This window comes from Tympanuchus pallidicinctus, unplaced genomic scaffold (genome assembly GCF_026119805.1).
Source record: "Tympanuchus pallidicinctus isolate F22 unplaced genomic scaffold, pur_lepc_1.0 scaffold5, whole genome shotgun sequence".
NCBI classification, from domain to species: domain Eukaryota; kingdom Metazoa; phylum Chordata; class Aves; order Galliformes; family Phasianidae; genus Tympanuchus; species Tympanuchus pallidicinctus.
In genome coordinates, this window is record NW_026294769.1 from 30,334,990 (window position 1) to 30,357,785 (window position 22,796).

Below are 22,796 nucleotides of genomic sequence, written 5' to 3' on the forward strand. Positions count from 1 at the left end.
GATAGTCACAGGGAAGTGATGGGCACATTGGTAAGGTCAGAACAGCTTTGCTGTTTCATGGTGTTGCTGCCAGATGAGTAATTTCAAACAGAACACAATAGCAATAAAATGGTGACAGAATTTTTATGAAGTCACAATTGCTATGCAAGAGTTCAAACCTATTCCATATGTACCTACATCTCCTTTTTGTCTGCCTTATGTTATGAGTAGGTAGTATGAGAGAAAACTTGTGAGAGTCATCCCTTCATTGCTAATAATTTTCCTAGGGTTTTTATTTGTGTGAGAAAGAATTAAATGAGGGATTTAACAATCCCTAAATGCCTTTATACTTGTATTCTGATCCTGGTTCAAAGTCTTATGTTGCTGTAGTCAAAATAACATTGTTTTTTTTTCATTGAAGCTGAAAGGTTGAACAGAGATTCTTGTTGTAAATGAGGACTGCTTGTTGCTTTGACTTCTAAAACAATGTCATGTAATACATGCTATCTGTGTGCCACTGAGCTCTGTTCTTCCTTCTGTGAGTGCCAAGTTATGCGTTTCCAGAAGGTTCAACTCAATCTGTAAGCAAAAAGTTAGGGGAGCTGCAACAGACAGTGCTTTTCTCCAGTCCTTACCACCTAGTGCAATTAAATAATCATAGTAGATAAAGCTTTTATAATTTGTATTTTTTTAAAATTTATCTTTCCCACATCTTCTCCTTTTTCCTTGTGATTTCCTACATCTGAAGCAAGTTGCTTTTTTTTTCTTTTTTTTTTTTTTGGTTGCTGGTTTGTTGTTTTGGTTCTTTTTTCTTTGGTAACTTCTAGTTTCTCACCGTTTTTCTTTTTGGTGAAAAGCCAAAACTTTATACCTCTAAATGAATTGCCAAAGAAGAAAAGTTGCATAACCTATCATTAAATTTCTTAATGGCTGCCACTCACCTTTAGGACAGAAATGCATGCTGCTTCCAAAACCACAAACTAACAAGTACATTTGTGTTTATCACTCAGACATGTGACTTTTTCTTTCTGGACATAAGAACTGTAATCCATCCAAGAAGATAATTTTACAAAGTGATTAACTATAAAACAGCTGTGTTTTTTCTCAATTGTCTCTTCTGCAATGCACTATAAAGACACCCGTGCTGGACTCCAGGAAAAAGGCTGGTCTTTGAAAGGCACCTAGCAGAACAGCAAGAAGGAGCTCCAGTCCCTTTTTCAGAAGGAAGTACCAGAGGAGCTGTGTGTGCTGTATCCAGGTTCTCAAGCTGTCTCCTGGCCCAGATATCTTTGCTCTGCATGTGTGGGAAAGATACAGCCTAGTTTGGACTGTAGGTCAATTGCATGCTGTTAACAAAAAACGGTTTCAAAGGCATGTCTTATCTGCTGCAGGTCCCAGTGCTTTCCCATTCTGTCACTGGCAGAGAGCAACTCCATTGCTTTCGTGCATGTAATGCAAAGTTCAAGAGGCAGACATCTGGATAAGGAGCTACAAGATATGGTTTAGTAGCTTAGTGGCTAGTAATGGTGACAGGAGGATGGACTAGATGATCTTGTAGGTCCTTTCCAACCTTGTGATTCTATGATTCAGCAGACAGTGCAATTGTAATGTTTGTTGTTAAACTATGCCTCCAGCTTGAGAGACTTCTAGCTTGCTTTTAGTCTTCCCATTTAAGAAGGATAATGCAGAACTGACAGTTGAAGAGTGCTAGGAGTTATTGTATAGTTGAAGCTTAATTAAAAATACTTCTCAGTATTCTTGAATACACTTGTCCAATTCCTGTGGTAACAAAGGTAACGCTCCATCTGGTGCTGTGGCCGTAAATGATTGCGACGTTCTTGCCACTTGCTTGACAATACAGAATGCTCAGCCAAGAGGCAGACAGCCTCTTTCCTGCTGCAGGGAACTTGCTATTGGCTGGCCTGGGCATTTGCAGGGTTACAGTTTACAATGTTTATTTATTTCCAGACCCCTAGTTTTGACTCTGCATTCTCAGCCTGGAACAAGTCTTAAGCCAATAGTGTGGGGATGCAATCCAGAAACAGAAGTTCTGCTATTTCTGGCAGCAAATAAGGTGGCTTGGGAATGAGGAAAAGCAGCTTCTTTTGATAGCCAATACTGAGGGAGAAGGGAAGAAAGAGGAAAGCAGTCTTACCCTTATCTTTACATCCCTTAAAGCAAGATATACAGTATGGGTGCTTCACATTTCTTCTGTGTGAGATAGCTGTGGAAGGATCCCAGAGATAAATATTTGGAGAGCAGGACAGCTGCAGTGGATAGATTGCTCAAGTGGACACACCAAGCAAATCTGCTAGCAGTTAGAAGTTTTTCTCTCTGCTTATGGAGTGTATGGTCTGTAACTTACTGTCTTGAGTAAAATATGTATCTAATAATTACTTTGAGAGTTACTTACTACTAATTATGATTTCATTGCCATTGTTGTTTGCTCCTACTTCATGACTGTACCCAAGAGTACAGGACTTCAAAATCTAGTCTGTTCTTCTCAGTTCTGCATGCTTTCAGTTTTGGTATGCTTTGACTGGAAATGAGTAGATAATAAAACAAGTGTAGGGCTTTATCCTTTTTTCACTTCTGACCTTACACATAACAGAAGCATCAACAGCTGTGGCCATGATTCTTCTGGAACCCAGAAGTGCAGGCAGGGGTGCGGTAGCATAGATGCTGATTCTGCCCTCTTGGACATTTTCTGCTGCTGTGACATATGGCTGTGTGGTCAATCGCATTTCTTCAGTTAAATGATACTTAATGCTTACATTTGTATAAAATACCAGTAAAGTGATGGAAAGGTCTTTCTCGAGGTTGTGGCCTGCAATATTATCTGCAGTAACGGAACATAGGTTCTTAGCCTGACATAAGCAGTATTTGAACTTACAGACAGTTCCAGACTGCTTGGTGTCCACTAAAATATTACACAGTTTGTGGAAAGAACACGGCATTCATTCTTTGAACAGCAAACTTTACTGAATTGATTTTATACATCATAGAAATGGTGACCAGACTCTCTGGTGTAACTGAGCAAAAGAAGAGTGCTTTGAGAATTGGTCAGGGCCAGACAGCATGAGCAATTATTTTTAAGGGGGAGTTGGGTAAGTCTCAGTCTAAACACTCAAGAATGAAATGGGACAGATAAACCCAGGGTTACTGAGTTCCCATGTCTTGAATGAGGCTGCCTTTCTTGGCAGCCTCAGAGAATGCAGACTACTGTAGGCTTTTCTTTGGTGGTTACATTTGCGAGACGGAGGACTGTACAGGTTATGGCTCAATTGCATCTGAAATAGGTCACCAGGAACTGAATCACACATCCCTGGCTGCAGTAGTTGCCAGAGTGCCATTCCCTGATCCTCTCTGGCCCAGACCAAGAGTTGTCAAGGAATTAGGACGTTAAAAGAAGTATATAACATTGTTTTCCCCCTCTCTGTGAGTGCATAAATGGGCATATAATTATAGCTAAGTCTTTGCTTTATGTTTTTCTTGGAAAAGGTGAGGGAGATGAGTGGAAGGGAAATAAAAGATAAGTACAGTTATGTGAAACGTGCATATAATAAGAATATATACGAATATATACATATATATGAGAAAAACAGCATTTTGCTTAGTAAGTGCATGTTTTTGAGAAGTATTCAGAATTTTTTTTTATTTTTATTTTTTAACACATGAGGATATCCGTGGTGGATTACAACAAATCTGTCCCTCAAAGATGCATTACTAGGGCAGAGCTCAGTTGGGTATGTAGTATATAGTATCCTCTTTTAAGAAGGCAATCTTAATTGTTTTCCCTTTAAAAGATGAAATGCCTCTCAATTTTCACAAGTGAATATGTTACAACTTGGGGAAAGTAGGAAAAGAGGAGGCAACTGAACAGTGTAATAAGAAAAACATTAGTTAGGAATCTCTAGCAGGCCTGTGAATGGGAGAGAAGGAAAGGAGATCTGGGTGTGCAATCTTGCTCACAAAGGAGAGTGAGAATGGAAGCAGCCATCGTTTAAAAAGCACAATATGCTTACAACTTTTATTTCAAATTCCTCTGCTTTCAATGCACTGTAATGCTGACTGTCTCTACAATTTTTCTGGATTTTAAATCAGACCTGTGTAATTAGCTAACTTTACTTATTAGCCTGAGCTGACTCAAGCCACACAATGGTTGAATCGGTTGCCATTATATTTGTTTAACTGCTCTAAAGTAAGTTTCCAACAATAGGTTCCTGCACTTAAATAGCGCTGTGAGCACTGGTGCCCTATCAATCATTCAGGCCTTTCCCTCCTGCTGTCGGCTCTGATAGACAGATCTGCTGATGTGGGTACTCTGGAAGAAGAGATCAGGAAGAAGGGATGATGGATAAAGACCATCTCCTGTCTTGAGAGGAAATCAGAAAAATCCTTTCTTTCACTGTCAATAAGCTGCTTTGTCAAGGTGTCACAAGATTAATTATGCTCATGCAAGCAGTGAGAACTTTTCCCCCTCTCATTTTGGTGTAATAGGGTGGCATTCTTCTGAACTGTGACAGAATTGCAAAGAAAGAGGCTTAAGAGATTTCAGTGCTGTAATGTTACTGTCCTGTAAGCATTTGTAAAGCTCTTAGGCACACAAACCTGGTACTGTGAGGTTCTGCCAGTAAATGATTGATCAAAGTATTTGTTTCAGATGCAGTATGGACTTGATCCCATGAAACATGTGGTGCTAACTGAACTGCAGTCTGTCAGCACTGTGGGTTTGTTTAGGTTTTTAAAGATCAAATTTTCAATGAAGAGCTGCATAAAGCCTTTCTGTGACTTTATCATGAATGCAAAAGCATGCAACAGTGTGTTAGTTTCTGAAATCACGCTTTTTCACTAAAATGGGAAATTTCCCTTAAACAGTTGTGGGATATTTTCTTACTGGATCTGTAGAACTCTGTTTGGTATCTTATTTTACCATTGCCCTTCTGCATGTTTTGAATAAACAAAGCGTAGAGTACAGTAAAAATGGAATGATCTGAATTTTAAATTAGTCTTTTAGCAGATCAATATAGTGAGTTAACTTGAATTCTGAACAGAATAGGTTGAAGTTTAAAAAAAAAAAAAAAAAAAGACAAAGAAAAAGTCTTAAAAATCAGGGACCTGGGGAAAAGAAAGCCTCTTTAAAATGTGAGGCCGTTTTGACTTTGTTATTTGAGACAGTAAGCAAGTCTCTTTGCAAGCTCTTGAAATATTGCACAAATTAGATCAGTGAAAGGACTCCTTTCTGTGACTTAGTCCTGTGGTCAGATGGAAAGCATTTTTTGTAATTTGTTGGTTTATATGTACTTACGTACTTCTTAGGAGTTAAGTTTTAAATTAGTAAAAGAGAATTGGAGACTTAAACAGCTGCATCAGGTTTTTCAGCTGTCTCTGGAATAGGTTTTCTGCTTTTAATGTTTGCAGCACTGCTCCATGAAAGGCAGTGTATTTTTTGAATTGAGTTTTCAATTTTTAATTTTTAATGTTGATGCTCCTGTGCAGCTTCCCTTCAAATTAATGTCACTTTAAAACTGTTGAACTCTAACATATGATAACTGAAATAGTAACTAAACCAACATTTTCAACATGGATGTGCCTGACCTTGAAATGCTGCTGATAAAAGCTAATGCTGTTAAATTGCATGCCAAATTAACCCTCATTTCCAAATGCTTTGTGTGTGTGTGTGTGTGTTTCCTGTAGGATATATTGGCTTTGATCCTACAAAGCAACGCTTCTTTTACAATCGGTTATTTTTTAATGAAGGAAAATCAGTGAACAAGTTTCAATGTCTGATTTCAATGGCAGCAAAATGAAATGGTTATTTTTGCATCCCCCTGCCACTGTACTTTATTGTATTGAATGCCTGACATTAATCGTTGCCTTGGTGGGGAGGTAACGCTTACTTACGGCTTGAAACTTTATTTTTACATATGTAAACCTCTTTAAGGATCACAAGTTCACATGAGAAAAGCACAGGAAAATGAATAATGAAGTGGACAAGGAATAGCTTGCTTGCAGCTTATTTATATATTTGTGTCTTACTGAATCATGGCATCAATATAATTTTTTTTATTTATTTTTTTTTTATTATTATTTTTTTTTTTTTAAGTCTGACTTGAGGTGAACATTGCTTGTCTCACAAATAGCATTTTCCTGAAACATTCAATTTTGTACTGTTTCAGCACTTGTCCATCTTGGGGTACACTTTTATTTTATTCAGAAGTTACATTGCAGGATTTATTGTGAATTCAGAAGCTAGATTGCAGGACCATACACAATCTGTTTTTTCACTTGTATCTTTTGAGGAGTATGGCCTTGGTGTGGCCTAATAGAGTTGACAGGAGATAGGGATCTGCCTTCCTGGCCTGGTGGCCCTGTGTGCGTAGCCCAGTGGTGCGAATTGCCACTGAAATGGAACAAGCAGCTGTAGAAATAATTCACATAGCAATAACTGACTTTTGCTAGTTTTTGTCTGCTGAAGACATGGCATGTTTTCATTTTGAATTGAAAGGGCATCCTTCAGACGAACCGTCGTCTGCATGAATTCATTTGAAGGGGATATTATCATCCTGTGTGAACTTTGGAGGGAAGCACTCACAGGTCATAAAGTGAGTCACCCACCTCCCTGTGCTCAAGCCGAAGCCCTGACCTGTCTCTGCCATGGGGACATTCAGCTGTCAGCTCAGCATCATGAGAGCAGATGATATCTTCCCTCTCGCATCCCTTCTCCCCTGAGCCTCCCCTGCCAGCAGTGGCAAAGCCTACCTCCCCGATGGCCCTTTGGGATGGGTTTGCTCTTTCACTGGGGAGGAATCACAGATTTTCACCTCCTACCTTCTCTGTATTGAGCCCTTGTTCGCTGACTTGGACAAATAGAACCTAGTGCCTGCCCTGTGTTTTCTGCGCCTTGATTGTGTTACCTTTCTTTTTTCGCATTCCTCTGCTTGTGTTGTCTTGTCTTTATAGCATCGAATTTAAGCTCTTTATCTTCTCTTTCAAGGCCCTCAAATCCCTGAGGTTTTTTCCTTCCCATTATCTGCCCCCTGTCTTTCCTTGTTATTGAGATGTCAGCCCCGGACCCATTCAGCCTGCAGTGCCTAATGGGGCAGACACAGCCGACCTTGATCTACGGCCAGGCTGGCTCTGGACTTGGATTTTTGTGTTAGCCGGTGCAGCTCTCTGCCCGTTCCTCTGGGCTTGAGGGTGCTTGCATTCCAGTGGAAGCTTTGGGCAGGATGAAGAGCCCGATGTTTCCTCCAGAGAAGCCTGGAGGCTGGTATGTTTTTACAGCAGTGTGCGTGGAAGTGCGGAGAGGCCTCCCCTCTGAGGGGGCGATGCTTCTGAGGGAGTGGGTGGTGGTGGCAGCGCCAGAAGGGTGGCTGGAGAAGGGATCTGGAGGGCCCAGCCAGCTCTGCTCTCACTGTCACCAGCTTTTGTCTTAAAATTCCTCTCTGAGAGGCAAAAATAGGATGGTGGGGTAAACCTAAGGATACTGTTATATTGTGTCTGAAGGAACCTTAGGAGGATGGTGGCAGGGAGAGGTAGAGGTGAAAGCTTTGTTACCGTTTCAGCAGCATCTCTCTGAGAATTTAAGAGAAAATGAATTCTGCTGAAGTGACCTCTTTTTCACCTCTCTCTGGCTTTTGAAAAGCCTGTGTTCCCTGAGCCATCCACACAAACACTTACCCAAATAATGAAAAATCCAAGTGCACGTGCTCCAAGGGACAGCTCAGCATTGCTGCTGTTACATTAGATGGCCTTAGTTCCTATGGAAAATTCTTTTTTTTTTTTCCCCATTTCAATAATTTTAAAACACTCACAATCTATCCTGAAGGAAAATATAGCAACTCCTAAATAATAAATGAGCAGCTTTTTGAAGCTAAGAACTTTAGTGTTACCCTCCTTTTGCATGTTTTTTTTTTTTGTAACTAAGGGTTTTGTTGAAACCTAAAAAATATTTTAAAAGAGACAAAGTATCTGTGCAAAGACCTGTGCATTTCTGTAGGAGTACCAGGAAATGGAAGATGGTGATTTTTCTTTTTCAAAATTAGATCTCCAGCAGATTAAATGTGAGCTTGAAAACAGAGTGTTCTGGGAAGGCAGTGAACTTGAGAAAAAGAGGCAATTTAATAGGAATGTTTTAACCTTGCTTTTAGCGCAAAGTATTTTTGTTATGCTTGCTGACCTGATTGCTTCAGTGTCATTGCAGAGTATATTTTCTTTGGTTTTGTTGTTGTTGTTGTTCACATATTCATGGAGGAGTAATCTGTATGCCACTTTTGCTTGATATCTAATGTCAGATAAAACAGTTGAGTCTCTGCTTTCCTACAGAGAGTATTTCCATACGTTTATTTCTTGCAGTTTTAGAAAGACAAGAACTACTGTTTTTCTGCTTTAGTAGATGAATGGCTGTGAACGGCACCTTGCAATAAAGTCAGTGTTTCAGTGCTGTTCCCATTAGGTCTTTTGTATTTATCAGGAAGGAATCCCTAAGCACAGGCTTGTTTTCTGTGCAAACACTGGGAGAATGTGGGGACCAACAAGGTTGAGCTGACCCTACGTGCTGGTCTATTCTGTGCAGCTGACTGACATGTTTCAAAGGTTAAGCTAACTGGGGATGAAATGTAATCAGTAGCGTGCTGGATCCTTTCCAGATCACAGTGGAGGGGTGCAATAACCAGCACTGTTAGCTTTAGGAGAGCAAGAGAGACAGAGGTCGTTACCTGTGAGCATAAGGAACCAACTGTCTTCTCTGTTACCTCCCACGTTTGTTTATTTAAATCTTATCAGGAATTGTTATCCTGCTGGACTACGGTTTTCCAAAAAGAAAAATGACTGTTTATTCTTCGTACACTGTAATTTTCGTCTTTCTGCTCATTTCTTGGAGTTTCCCCAAGATCTCTAACCGTGTCATTACTTGGGATTTAAAACAATGTTCAGGGAAGTGGGAAAAGCTGCAAGTGAAACAGTTGCTGCTTTTCACATGGAAGCCAAAGATAGGCCAGGGTAAACCAGACAGTACTCTAATTAGAGAGTTGTAGTGCACCAGTAGAGAGAGATGCTCTTGGTGAAGTTTCATTCTTTCAAGAGGTAGTAGCTAGGAAAGAGCTGATATGATTGGAAGCTGGTAAGGGATGGAGAGCAAGAATCATGGAATCCTTAGAGTTGGAAGAGATTTTTAAAGGTCATCTGGTGCAACCCCCCTGCAATGAACAGGGACACCACAGCTAGATCAGGTTGCCCAGGTTGTGTTCCAGCATCACCTTGAAAGTCTCCAGGGATGGCACATCAACCACATCTCTGGGCAACCTGTTCCAGTGCCTCACTATCCTCACTATAAAATACTTCTTCCTTATATCCAATCAAAATCTCCTCTCTTTTAGTTTAAACCATTTCCCCTTGTTCTATCACAATAGACCCTGTTAAAGAATTGTCCCCTTCTTTCTTATAGCTCTCTTTTAGATACTGCAAGGCTGCTATCAGGACTTCCTAGAGCCTTCTCTCCTCCAGGCTGAACAGCCCCAGCTCTCTCAGCCTGTCTTTATAGGAGAGGTGTTCCATCCCTTGCATCACTTCTGTGGCCATCCTCTGGAGGTGCTCCAGCAGGTCCATGTCTCTCCTGTACTAAGGACGGAATCTGGACCTGCATCTGGACGCAGTGCTCAGGTGAGGCCTTTTGTGCAGAAATTACCTCCCTCATCCTGTTGGCTATGCTGCTTTTGAGGCATGGGATATGATTAGTTTTCTGGGCTGCGAGGGCAAATTGCTGGCTCATGCCCAGCTTCTCATCCACCAGTCCCTTGGGTCTTTTTTGGCAGGGCTGTGCTCAATCCTTTCATTCTCCAGCTTGTATTGGTAGTGAGGGTAATGTTGACCCAGGTGCAAGACCTTGCATTCGAATGTGTTGAACCTCATGAGGTTCATGTGGGCCCACTACTCAAGTCTGTCTAGGTCCTTCTGAATGATATCCCATCCCTCTGGTGTGCCAAAAGCCCCCCACAGTTTGGTGTCATCAGCAAACTTGCTGAGGGTACAGTTTACCCTACTGTTAATGTCACTGATGAAGATATTAAAGAGTATCAGTCCCAGCACTGATCTCTGGGATCATCTGCTCATCACTGATCTCCATCCAGACATGACCATTGACCTCCACTCTGTGGACTTGATCCTACAATCCATTGAACAATCCCTCCCATCAAATCCATATCTTTCCAATTTGAAGAGAAGGATGCTGTGGGGTACCGTGTGAAAGTCCTTTCTGAAGTCCAGATAGGTGACATCAATGGCTCTTCCCTTGTCCACTGCTGCAGTGACCCATCATAAAAGGCTGCTACATTGGTCAAGCAGGATTTGCCCTTGGTGAAGCCATGCTGGTTCTCCTGTATTGCCTCCCTGTCTTCCATGTGCCTTAGCATCAGTTCCAAGAGGACCTGCTCCATGAACTTTCCCAGCACAGACGTGAGACAGGTTTGTTTTTCCTGCAGTCATCCTTTTTACCCTTTTAAAAATGGGTGTGATGTTGCCTTTTCCAGTCACCAGAGACTTCACCTGATTGCAATTTTCAGATATCATTGAGAGTGCCTTGGCGACTGCATCAGCTAATTCTGTCAGGACTCTGGGATTCATCTCATTGGGATCCATAGGCTTATCAATGTTCAGGTTCTGCAAGTGATCATAAAACTGATTTTCACTTACAGGGACGTTGCTTCCTAAACCCTCTCCTACCAAACTGAACATGTGAGGGCTGTGCAGTGTGTAGTTATCAGAAGACTGAGGCAAAAAAATTTTAAGTACCTCAGCCTTTTCCATTGTTACCAGTTTGCCTGTGTCACTCAGTAGGGGGGATACTCATTCCTGGACTTTCCTTTTGGGTTGAGGTACTTGTAGAAGCCTTTCTTGTTCTTCTTGCCATCCCCTGCAAGATTTAGTTCAAGCTGGGCATTGGCCTTCTCAGCACCACCCCCTACACAGCCTAGCAACTTCTGTATACTCTTCCCCAGTACCTATCCTTGTGCATTTTCTTCTCACCCTTCAGTTTGAACAGCAGGTCCCGGCCATGCCAGTCTCTTACCTTCTGACTTTCCTGACTCGGTACACCTGGGGTTGGAGACTTCTTCTGTGCTGAGGAAAGCTTCCTTAAAGATCTGCTCTGCACCCTTACCCATGAGGACAGTTTCCCGGGCTGTTTTGTTGACTAACTCCCTGAAGAGCTGGAATTTAGCTTTCCTAAAGTTTGGCATCATAATTTTACTCTTTGCCTGTTTCATATTCCTTTAGAGCATGAACTCAGCCATAGCATGGTCACTACTGCCCAGGCTTTGGAATGGTGGAAGGTGGAACAGAAGCAATAAAGCAAAAATAGCATCTCTGAGAAATTATTTCCTCTTTCTTCGTATCCTCAACCACACATTTTTTTCAGCTCCATCTCAGTATTTTCAATCTTCTGCATTCAAATCTGCAGTAAGAGTCTGTTCTGAGTATCAGATAAAGAGGCTTCCTAGAAGGCACCAGAAGTGTGCAGCATATGGTGGGGAAGTACTGCTTATTGTCACATTAGGGATTTCAGGGTTGACAGGCAGTGAAGCTAGGATTTTTCCCTGCTTAGCTTGTACACAACCTGTTCTCAGAAACTGTCTGTACAATAAGAACCTACTAAGCAGGGAACAAAAAATTGCTTCTTTTTGAATTCGTTGAAAAGGTTCCCACTCTACAAAGCATGTTGTTTTCTTTATAGAGCAGTGTATGATTATGGCCTTGAAAGCCAATACGTGTAGCAGCAGTGGAGCTTTTTCTCTGAAAGAAAAAAGAGGCAGATGGAGGATGTACGTTTCACAGCAAATCAGACCTATTAGGCCTGCAGAAAGGATTAGATTAGTAAGTGTCTTTGTATATAGTCCTGATTTTTATGTTATAATTAACAGCTGGAAATATGAAAGCCTTTTCCAGGATCTCTCTGAGTGTTTCAGTTCATGCATTCTGCAGTGCTCACTAAAGAAGCATTGACTAAAACAGAGGCCTGTACTAGTTATAGGAAGATAGGCTCTGTCCTGAGGAGTTCTGATGGTTGGTTATGATGCCAAAAGAAGAAGATGTTATTATTTCCACCTTTATTAGACTATGGGGAACATAATCACAAGTATAGAGAACCTCCTTATCGGTATTGCCATCCCTTGCTAATCTCCTATATTTCAAGCATAGAACAAACTTTTCCTTATTTCTGAATCTTCTGGACAGAGGGATCTCTTTATTTCAGTGTGTGAGAGAGAGAGAGCAAGGTGTTCTCTTCCTATTTGCTTTTCTTATAAAATTCTTCTTGAAAGGCCTTTTCCTTCCTAAACTGTTTTTTTTTTCCTCTATGTTAGAGCACTGGAGATGTGGCAGGACTGAGCAAAATCACTGTCTTGTCCAAGTGAAACCTGAGTATTTGTCCTTCCCAGTCCTGTTCCGTTCACTTAGGCCTTTGTCTATTCTAGATTTCTTAATTGCTCAAAGAGCAATGTGTTTGGTTTCGCCAACAACCTTAAAATAAATTTCAACATTCATTTTCAGAAATACTCCTTTTAGCAAGCAGTGTCTAAATTAGACATAATATCTGTATATAATATCTCTACTAGGATAGCTCTTCTGGTGTTTATTTGTAACGCAAATGTTTAGCCAAGTTTACTGTCACTTCAGGTAGTTTTCTAGGCTTTATGGAGGTCCTTGTTTGGAGGGCTTTTCAACAAAACCAGTTTAATGCGAAAGAAGTTTTAGACTCCAACTGCACTCTTAGAGGATTTGATCAGCACAAATAGTGAAGATGCCATGACCTGCTAGCAGTTATACCAAGTCTAGAGAGGAGCCCATCAGTTTGCCACTGAGGGTCTTCCTTCTGGAGGCTTCTTGCCAGCTCTGCTGAGGAACTTTAGGAACAAGAAACCTAATCTCTTCCACCTCCAAGATGTTCAGTCAGCTGTCCAAAGAGGGAAGACTGGTGAGTCAGATGCTCACCCCTATGGAAAAATATCTAGAATTCCTGAAAGACACAAAGACTTCCAGCATTAGAATTTTTAGGAAGATGTGGCTATGTATGTCTTTCTGCACAAGCAACGGCAGTTAAGCAGCAAATCCAAGGATTTCTCTTTTGCTGGATTACCACAGTGCTGAAAGAACCCAAAGGTTCTTGCTTAGAAAATAATGTTGCTCAGAAAAGCCCTTTGTAAATGAAATATGGGATCTGCTTGGATTAAGAATCGAAAGATTACTTTTAATATTCTGGGCTAGTCAGCTTGCCTTTTTGGTTAGGGTACTCTGACACTTTTATAAGAAAGATACTTTGAAAAGATTGCTAATGGGAAATTTAGTGTCCATAGTTGCCAACAAAGATTGTGTTGTCCTTCAGCAAAGTAAAGGCTAACTGGGTCGAAGTGGATCGTTTTATATGATGACTAGCAGCATCCACCTTTAGATTCAGACTGATGGCTGGGCTGTAAATATAAACATTTTGGGTGACTTGGCAGAAAGTGTTTCTCTGAATGATGAGAGGTGGAATCTCTGAGTTTCAGTTTGGTTTTCCTTCTCCTAAGCATAGGGATTCAAGATGAGCCTGGTGCATGACGGCATCTGGTGCTTTCCCTGCACACAGATTTGTACAGCATGTACATTTGCATGATGTTACTTTTTTTTTTTTTTTTTTTTTTCAATCTGCTTCTTTCATGACGCTTCTTACATCTTTCCCTGCATTTTTCTTTCTGTGAATTCATAAAGGCACACTTAAGCCTATTTTGGATAAGAAGTTAACTTTAAAAGCACAGTAATAGAGCGGGTCTTCTGCTCTGTCAGTATTCTGTCTCCCGGGTCTTGCCTGCAGTATTTTTGCTGCAGTGCAGAGCCATGGTGATGTCCCACAGCAGAGCAGTTTGGGACCATGGAAAATCACTCTTGCACAGTATCTATTCTATGCCATTGGACTGTTTTTCTTGTGTTTTTATTCCTGTCTTGATGTCAGTATGCTGGTATGAGTGTCATCGGAGGATGTCTTTATTGTGAAATGAGATGTCCGCACCATTTTCCTCTTTTCAGATATATTTCATGTGTTATTGCATATGTGATGTGCAAAGCCATCAGGTAACAGAGGATCTTTGCAGAGTAGTCTTCATGGGATGCCTTGATAGCAGGTCACACTGCTATCAAGTAACTGGACCTCTGTCCAGGTACACTGTAATGTGTACCTGGACAGAGTCACTGTTTGGAATTTATGGTATCTCTGACTTATCCAGCCTGTTTTTTCAAAGTATATTCACCCTGAAAAGAATCAGTTAGCTGTGGATGCATATGCTTATGAAATCCTGAACCTGAATCTGGCAGGTTAGTTGGTGTGTCTCTGCAAAAGAAGGGTAGGAAAGTTCACTGTGTGAAAGGAAGGATGGATTCCTCGCTGTGTGCCAGGTTTCTGCATGTCCTGCTGCCCACAGGAGATGCACAGCACACAGCTAGCAAGCCAGAATGTTCCCTGTGTTCCCTGTAGATACTTCATAGCACGACAGTTCACTCTCTAGGAAAGAAAGCAAAATACCTGCATTTCTTTTCAGCATATTTAATTCTTCACTGTGTTCTGGGTAAGACAAAATTGTGGCAATTTTTCCGAGTTTAGCCTGAAAACTTTACTTATTCTAATACCTGTGTATCTGTACAGACCTCCGTGCTTTGATTTTACAGTTTTTTTTCTAGTGATAGAAGTATGCCCGGACCTGTTTCAGGATAACAGTCCCTCGAATGGTCCCCTTCTGATAAGGCATGTAGTACAACTCTTTTTTTTTTTTCCTGTGATGAGAGTGAACAACTGAGACACGTATGTGTGCAGCACAGGAACCTTCTCATGGAGTGACATGAGAATATTTGTGGTATACGCCTGCTCTGCACATGGCTCTTACATACAGGTGGAACTAATAAGTCTTCTGTTCACTTTGCCTATTAAACACGGCAGTCTTTCAACAGAAATCTGAACAGCAGATTTAATAAGCATTATTAAATCCCTAAAAAGTCACAAGGATTCCAAGGCAGAGAGGCTCGTTTACCTCTTTATGTTGCATCGAGGAACGCGTTGTTTCAGGAGCTTGTCTGTGCTGCTGCACTGCCTCGGCTTCATTGCTTCAGATGTCACTTGAAGCAGGAGCGGTTTTTATAACTACACCGTAAACTCAAGATGGCTTAATGGAAATGATTTCTTCATGTGTCAAAATGACCCCTTTGTTTCTCATTTTACTCTTTTGTTGCCTGCAGCTAATCTGCTTCTGGGTTATCAGATCCAAGCATCTTACAATGCTGACTCTAGCAGTGGTATTCAGCTGGAATGCCGCCTTTTGTTTACTGGTTTTACCAGGCCTCCAGTGCTTTCTTTGGTCATCTGGTGTCTCCACTAATGTGATTTGCACTCCCAGGCTCTGCAGGTAGTCATGGGCTTTTATAAGGGAATTAGAGGAAGGCCTGCCACCCTGGTTGCTAATGAATCCACAGGGTATTTCTTGTTTATGTTTCGTTTTTTCGGCTTTTTTGGGGGGGGAGGAGGGGAGGAGAGGGAACAGCCTGTGAACTGTTTGTGTTCTTATGCATTTTTTCCCCTCTGCTCTTTACTGTTGCTTTACTTGGCTCTGGTGGCATTCATGTTTTAAATGAAATTCCAAATCTCGTTGATCAGAATGTGCTTTTTATTTTATTTTACTTTATTTTGTTTTCTGAACTTATAAATAAATAAAAATGAGCAGCTACACTAAATACTCAAAGCTTCCTTATAACAAAAAGAAACAGAAGTTGTTCCTTGTGCTACTGAATGTAGAATTGAGAAAGAAAACTGCCTTCCTTCAAGAAAATTGTTTCAATTAAAATAGCAAATGTGATAAATAAGGAAGTTGAAGTGTTTTATTAATTGTGCTGCAGCTGGAATTGTAAGTCTTGCAAGCACACCAGAGTTAGACCTAAGTTGAGAAACACCATCAGTGCAGTCTGTTTGTTCTGAGCCAATAAAGGGCATAGTTGACATAGTCAAATAAATATTGTTAGACTTTGCAAAAACGTAAAGATCTGAGGTTTTTTTTTTTAATGAAAAAAATACATGCACATGCATATATATGCACAGTGAGAATATATGCTTAAACATTTTGTACTTATTTTCTAAAGTAGAGGTGAGTTTCAGGCTCTGAGGAGTTAAGCTGGGAGGAATGTCAAATGCTGAGTAAGTTGCCAATCAGTCTGTATCCACAACCTCCTACTTAACTATCCTTGTTGATCTGAGTGGGGACTAATAGAGTGATTAGGGCTTGTTTTTTTTTTTTTTGGATTAGGCCTACCATTTTGTTACAGCCAGCATTTGGCTTGCACGAAAACAAGCACAATGTCAATGTTTTTCAGGCTTCCTGCTAGTCTAATTAAGACAGGACCTACAGTGACAGGATCTGCATTTTTTTTATCTCTTTGTAAAATGTTTTTGTTTTTGTTGTTTTAGATACCAAATCTGTGATAAAAGCAAAAGGGTTTTGGAAATAAATGGGCCCTTTTCAGGAGATAATAGTGAATCTATTTATCCAAGTCTGAAGAATTTAGAGTGATAAGAGTTGTATCACTGATATGTGGCTTGAAGGGTTGAATCTCTAGGAGAGAGCTTTATAAATAGTAACATAGGCATGTTTCAGTGCCCTTCCTTCGTGCTATTCTGTGATGTTGATGCTTCAGGATTTACCCATGATGTTGGAGAAGGTTATGTTTCATTGTTTCATGAATGTATATTTATATTTTTACACATAACCTGAATATTGGAGCATTAATTTCTGTTCAGAGAATTGCAGTAATGTCGGGTTGATGTTTATACTCCAGAAAACGTGTAGAAATTTTCAATAATGGCCATGTTAAGCAAGAGTATGTCAATTGAGTTTTACCAAGCTGACAGCAGTACTGAAGGTCCTTGTGACCCAGAAGTTTGTGACCCATGGAATCTCTGTTTTCCTTCTGTTGGTAATGTATCCTGACGTATAGAGGATTGAAAAATGCATACTGTGTGACCCAATGTGCTGATTATGTACAAGTGGGAAAATTATTTTGAGCATTTTGCCAAAAATGTCTTTGATACAAACAGATGTAAGGGGTAGGATTAAATTACATTCTTAAGTGAATGTTCTCTCAGCACAAATTCAGTAAGGCAGAAAGTGATATTTGCAGGCATTAATGAGATCTGCTGTATTTTTATTTAAAACGATTTCAAATGCTTGGCCATTTTGTTGACTCAGCTTCACGTGCTGCAAATCAGGGAGCAGAAATCGAAGTACTCCTTTATTAATGTTCGTGTGTCTGACTGAGGAGATAAGTGACAGTAAGGAAGTGGGCAGTGTTATTTCTAAAAATGGTAAATATTCCAAGGCTCCTGAAAACGAGTCTATGGCACGCAGGCAGGCAGATTTTACAGCTCTGTCCAGAGCACAGAAGGAAGATAAATCATGGCCATCCCCCTCTCATTTTTGAAATGGTTCAACCCTGGGGTTTAGCTGAAGGACTTAAGGAGTTTTTGAAGTGCAAATAGACTGGTGAAGGGTAAACCTTTTCAGAGTTTCATTTAGATGGATTTTTTTTTTCTATGTGAATTTCTGGCACCAGCTGAGATCTGGAAGGCCACAGGATTTTTTTGTTTTTGATCAATCAAGCGAACAGGACTTGCTATGGGGGTGTACATTCTCTGCATACATATTGATCCTATTGTGTTTAAAAGTAGTTAATTTAATCGGGGCTTTTTGAAACCTTGCTCCCTAAGACTTGCATTAATGGAGTTGTCATTTCAAGGTCATGTTTCAGTGTCAATAACTTAATAGTAATGGCAGTAGTAGCAATATTTCAGTTACTCTGTTAATATTGAATTGTGTTAGAATTGGTTTTACAAAAATATTTTAAAAAATAGTTTCAATTGAGAAATGTTATACTCATCAAACAAGGCATTTTCAAAGCAGTCTGGTATTAGTAAATGCATCAACGCAGGTAGTTGTGTTACTCTTCATAACTGCTTAGGTCAGGTCAGTGTCCTTCGCCTGATCTATTGTGTAGAAAGTTGGACTCCAAGGACATATTTTACACCTTGTCCTTTCTTGCAAGAGATTTATAAAGTCAGAGGAATTACTCAGAGCTTCACATTGTAGTTTTGACCTTTTACCTTTCTCTTGGTCTCATTTACCTAAAAGATGGACTGCATATTAACTATACACACTTCTCTCTACTGTGATCAATATTTGGAGTTACAACATGTAAAGATTATCTCTATGATAAGACAGCTATCTGAGTATAGATTTTGTAGGGCAGCATATATTTTGCTACTTTTGGTCTATACTTGATGCCAAGACATCAAAGTAATCAGAGTACGATTTCAGAGTGATGTGTACTGATCAGGCCAGGCAGTGAGGTAGAAAGCAGAGTCTTTTGTGCAGCTGTTTCAGTCGTGTCCCAGTATGACAGAGGTTCCTACGTTTTTTTTTTCCCAACCGAGAGGGACGTTATCAAACCTTTTGGTGCAGGGATCATTCAGTGGCTCAGAGTGGGAGAGCAACCGTGAAATTAGGATGCACCTCTGTTGTTGGGATGCTTCCACAGTTTCTGTTCAAAAAGGACCAAATGTAGCTGATGTTATTTTTTTCTTTTTGCTGTTGATATGCAGAGAGATTAACTCAAGTCCTGTCAAAAGTATGGCTGCAGAAGTGCATATTGCAGTTTTCTCCAGACCTTACATTAAACAGAGAACTTTTGGTTAATAGACCTCCTATACTTTGTGTTACAGCTCTGGCTTTTGTGTCCATTAGCCTCATGTGCTGTCAATCTCATGTACTGTAATGATGGTTATTTCCTGTAGTGTTTGAAAACCGATCATGAGATGCTGTTTGAAGCTTTCCTGAGAGAGAAGTAGGTTTCTCTGGATGGCACTGTAGATGAAGGGATTCTCTGAATTTGTGTTATCACTTTTGCTAGTATGTCACTGGGAGATGCTAATATGCCCTCCTCTTTGTTGAGTAAGAGTTTTACAGAACCACCCAGAACTGCTTCTCTCCCACTCAGAAGTCGGTTTGCACCAACTCGATAAAAGACTCTGGGTGTATTTTGATGCAGAGATTTTTGCTTCAATCTGATGAGGTGTGAGTTTTAGCTTGCAAAATAAATCACTCTAATTTAAAAAATTAATAGTAATTTAAATGATATGTGCTCAAATGTCAAAGCAGACTTTGCAAATTATTGGTTTGTCAAGCAGCTGTGATGTTGAAGTAACATAACTCCCATTACACTATTTGTTCATCAAGTACACTTGCTTGTACTGTGATTATGAATTCCTATAGAACTTAACTGAGCAACAGCTGGTCTGTTTGCTTTCTATGCCATGTGGCTGAAACTGTTTCCAAACGCCTTCTAAATTTTGTAGGAATTTTTCAACAGTTTTTATACCAAATATCTCTATTCTTTCGTTTTGATCACAGGCAAATTTCACAAAATCCTTCCATAGGTTGCTAGGATAAAGAAAGTAAAAAGGCCATCAATGCTACTAACTACAGCTGCAACAAAACACATACTCTTCTTGGCCTTTGATTGTGTCAGATTCCTTTTCTTTGCAATTGTCCTTTTTTTTTTTTCTTTTCCACTTGAGAGAGGTTTATGGTGCCATGTCCTTCAGGACAGCCCTGTCTTAGGGTTGAAGTTGTATTTCTCTCTGAGTTCCTAGAGGTGATGTTATCTTTTGTTCCCTTAGCAGCGTGGTCATTCCTAAGAGCATCTGTCACTTGGGGCATTGTAAGATGGATGAGTCTCAAGTGAACTGCTGGTTGAAGCAAATGGTGAAAATAAGAGAAGCTGAGGGGGCTGGGGTCGTCAGAAGGGACAGACAACAAGGAAGCTCTGTTAGAAATCAAAAGTAAGCCAGGCAGTAGTGGAAGGAAGAGCCAAGATGGATCACACCCCATGAGTCTTGGAAACTGAAGACAGATGTATGCTGAAGAGACCTGTCTTGGTGAAAATGCCGTAGTCTTTTTCTTCCTATTTGCAAATAAAGGAGGATCTGAAGGGTACGATCTGAAGATCATGTGAAGAAATTGTGTTTTTGCATCATGCTCTAAGGCTAAGACAAATCAATGCTGCTGTTAACCAGCAGAAAGGTTGCCGATTTTTTTTGCATTTCTTAAATAGCATTTGAAATCTTTCAATACCGAGTGTGTAACAACAGAAAATCAAAGCTGAGCTTATTAGTAGATTTGCTTCTGGAAGAGTAGGAAACTTGAAATTTGTGGCAATTTGGCTTTCAAAGGGTGCTTAATGTTTTAAATAGTTTCAGTACAGTATCTCTGATGCAGCCTAACTGACTAGTTCAGTTGAACATTGTAATGGAAAGAAAGTGGTATCAAACAAACAAACAAACAACATACCCCAAGTCCCCCAAAACTGCTCCCAGCACGCTAACAAGTGAAGTCAGAGCGCCAAACCGAGCAGAGGTCTGTGTTTGCAAAAGCAGCTGGCTGCAAACAAAAGGCGCAGCCCAGTGCGTGTCAAGGTTTGGGAAGGGTCTGGGAGGATCTCGACTTGAAAAATTATTTTGTCACACTATTGGCATTGGTCCATAAGGGGAAGCACTGGTTGAAAGGCGAAGAAATTAAGATGATTAGAAGCTTTAAAGCTTCACAAATGGTAGAGTATCTCTCTTCTCAATGGATGTAAATAATAGATGAAAGACTAAGGGTGACAACAAAGGATCAGGGCGTTTAAGAGAATGTGTGCAGCCTGAATAGCGGTCTGTGGCCTAGGGCCAAAGGTCTTAGCTTTGAGTGTAATTAGAAGAAAATACAAAAATGTCATTACTAGCAGGTGAAATGTTCAGCACGTGTCCAAAAAATAGCAATTTCAAACCCAGGAGCTGCTGGAATTGGATTACTGCCGTTCTGCCATCATTAAAGTCCTCGCAGAGTACTCTGGTTTGGTCGGGAGCTGAGCATGTTAACCTTGTGGGCCATCTGTGGTAGATCTGCTGCGGGCCTTGCAGGGATGTGGGGCATGAGTAGAGAGCTGTGTACGTGTCTTCTCCCAGAACACAATTCCGAAGAAAAACATTTCCTTGGTAAGAGGTAAAGGCTAGAGTTGCTTTCTTCAATAGTCTAATTTCTAAAAACAGGAGAAGGAAGAAGTTTAAAGCTATTTCACTTTGCATTTTAAACCCTGGGTTCTGAACTACAGGCATACATCTGAAAGAGTTGTATTCACTCTGTTCTTGACAGCAGGTGTAAAGGTGTGGTAGCAGCTTTAAGCCCAAAATCCTATCTGTGAGCAAGAATCTTTTGAAATAATCTTGAAATCTTTTCACAAAATATTAAGAAGTCAAACCAGCGTGTATGCCTAAAAGTCTTGTCAGAATCTCACTGATGATAACTTAATTTCATGCTTTTCCTGATGTTAATTACTGTTGTGTACACCCCTAAGTATTTTAGGAGATACTGTTCTGCTCACTACTTGCTCTACCATTGTTTTCATTCTTTTGGGTATTTCAGGTGTATTCTCTTTTATGAATTGTCATTTCTATTAGAAATACTTTCGTTTAAGTACCTTTGTGGGATGTCAAATAGGAGAGAAATCAGCAAATTCTGACTTCATTTTGAAAACTGATCTCTAGTTCAGAATAGATAACCAACCTCCCATTTACTTGGCTTCTTTTTAAACGAGGAGTCAAATAATTATTTCTACGTTATCATTTCTTTTTGATGTTTTTGTAACAGTTAAATGTTTCATGCTGATGAGGTAGGTTCCTAATATTGCATATGGTGACTTCAGCACCAAAAATATACAGATATAGCGACAGACTTGGACTTTTCCTCTGGTAGAATGCACAGGAAAAAGCAATGCAGATTTAACCGAGTATGCTCTGTTCCAGGTGTGGATAGGCAGGTTTTTTTTTTGGGTTGTTATAAAATACATGCTGGCATAAATCATTCTAATGTGTGTTTTTGTTTTTTGTTTTTTTCTCCCTTTTTATTTTTCAGGCGGTTAGGAGTTTTAAGCAGTTTCGCAGCAAGACTTCACAAACTCTTAGCTGCATCCTTTAATCATGACAGCATTTCAGATAGGCTAAAAGGAATCTGATAAGGTACTGTACTCCTCTTTCCTCATAGAGAATATGTGGGATGTTTGTGTTTAATGTTTGAGGTTTCAAATGCACTGACTACATTTTAAAAATGCTGTAGACAGTAAATTTCTATTTTGTTTTGCTTTGATCGTGTATATATCTTAAGTTCTCCAGAGAGGTCTGATGTACACTTCTATTTTTTTCTTACATATCCACTGTGAGGTCAACTTTGTTATTTAATAGCAGTTCTTTTGAAGCTGTAACATTTTTCTTCTGATACTGTACTTAGAAGCACTGCAAATACCTAAGCTACCAGCTAAATATGAGTTTTATTCACTTGGAGAGTGGGTGTTTGTTTGTTTGTCCTCTCAAAGGGCTTAAAACAAATGGGAAGAAGAATGCAGATCTTTGTCATGATCAGGATAGATTTGTGCTTCCAACTGAGATTCTCACAAGTGTTTTTTGTGACTTCTTAAAGGGGGAGGCTTGACTCAGTACACAGTATTGGGCTTGCATAGCTTCTTGTTGCATTTAAATAGCTAGTGTACCCAGAAGGCTGAAGATGCTTTATGACCTCTCGCATCCCTGGGGCAAGGGGGCGGCATGGAGGCCTAGCAGAGCGAGGGGGTCATTGCCACCACCTACGTCCTGAGTGGCCCCCGCAGGGTCCCAAAACCTGCCTGCAGGAAGGTTTTACTTGGCAACATCTGGATCGTGGTAG

General features: G+C 40.3%; 1 protein-coding gene across 14 annotated transcripts in view; it reads left to right on the plus strand.

Moving 5' to 3' along the window:
- The window catches only part of GREB1L (GREB1 like retinoic acid receptor coactivator), a 127,858-nt gene that overhangs the window by 33,515 nt on the left and 71,547 nt on the right, over positions 1-22,796 (plus strand). For 12 of the 14 annotated variants that reach the window (XM_052704537.1, XM_052704545.1, XM_052704538.1 and 9 more), the window contains one exon: positions 21,993-22,096. The exons of the other annotated variants lie outside the window; for them this stretch is intronic. The gene's annotated coding sequence lies outside the window, so the exon portion shown is untranslated. The remainder of the gene's footprint in view (positions 1-21,992; positions 22,097-22,796) is intronic. 14 annotated transcript variants of the gene reach the window in all.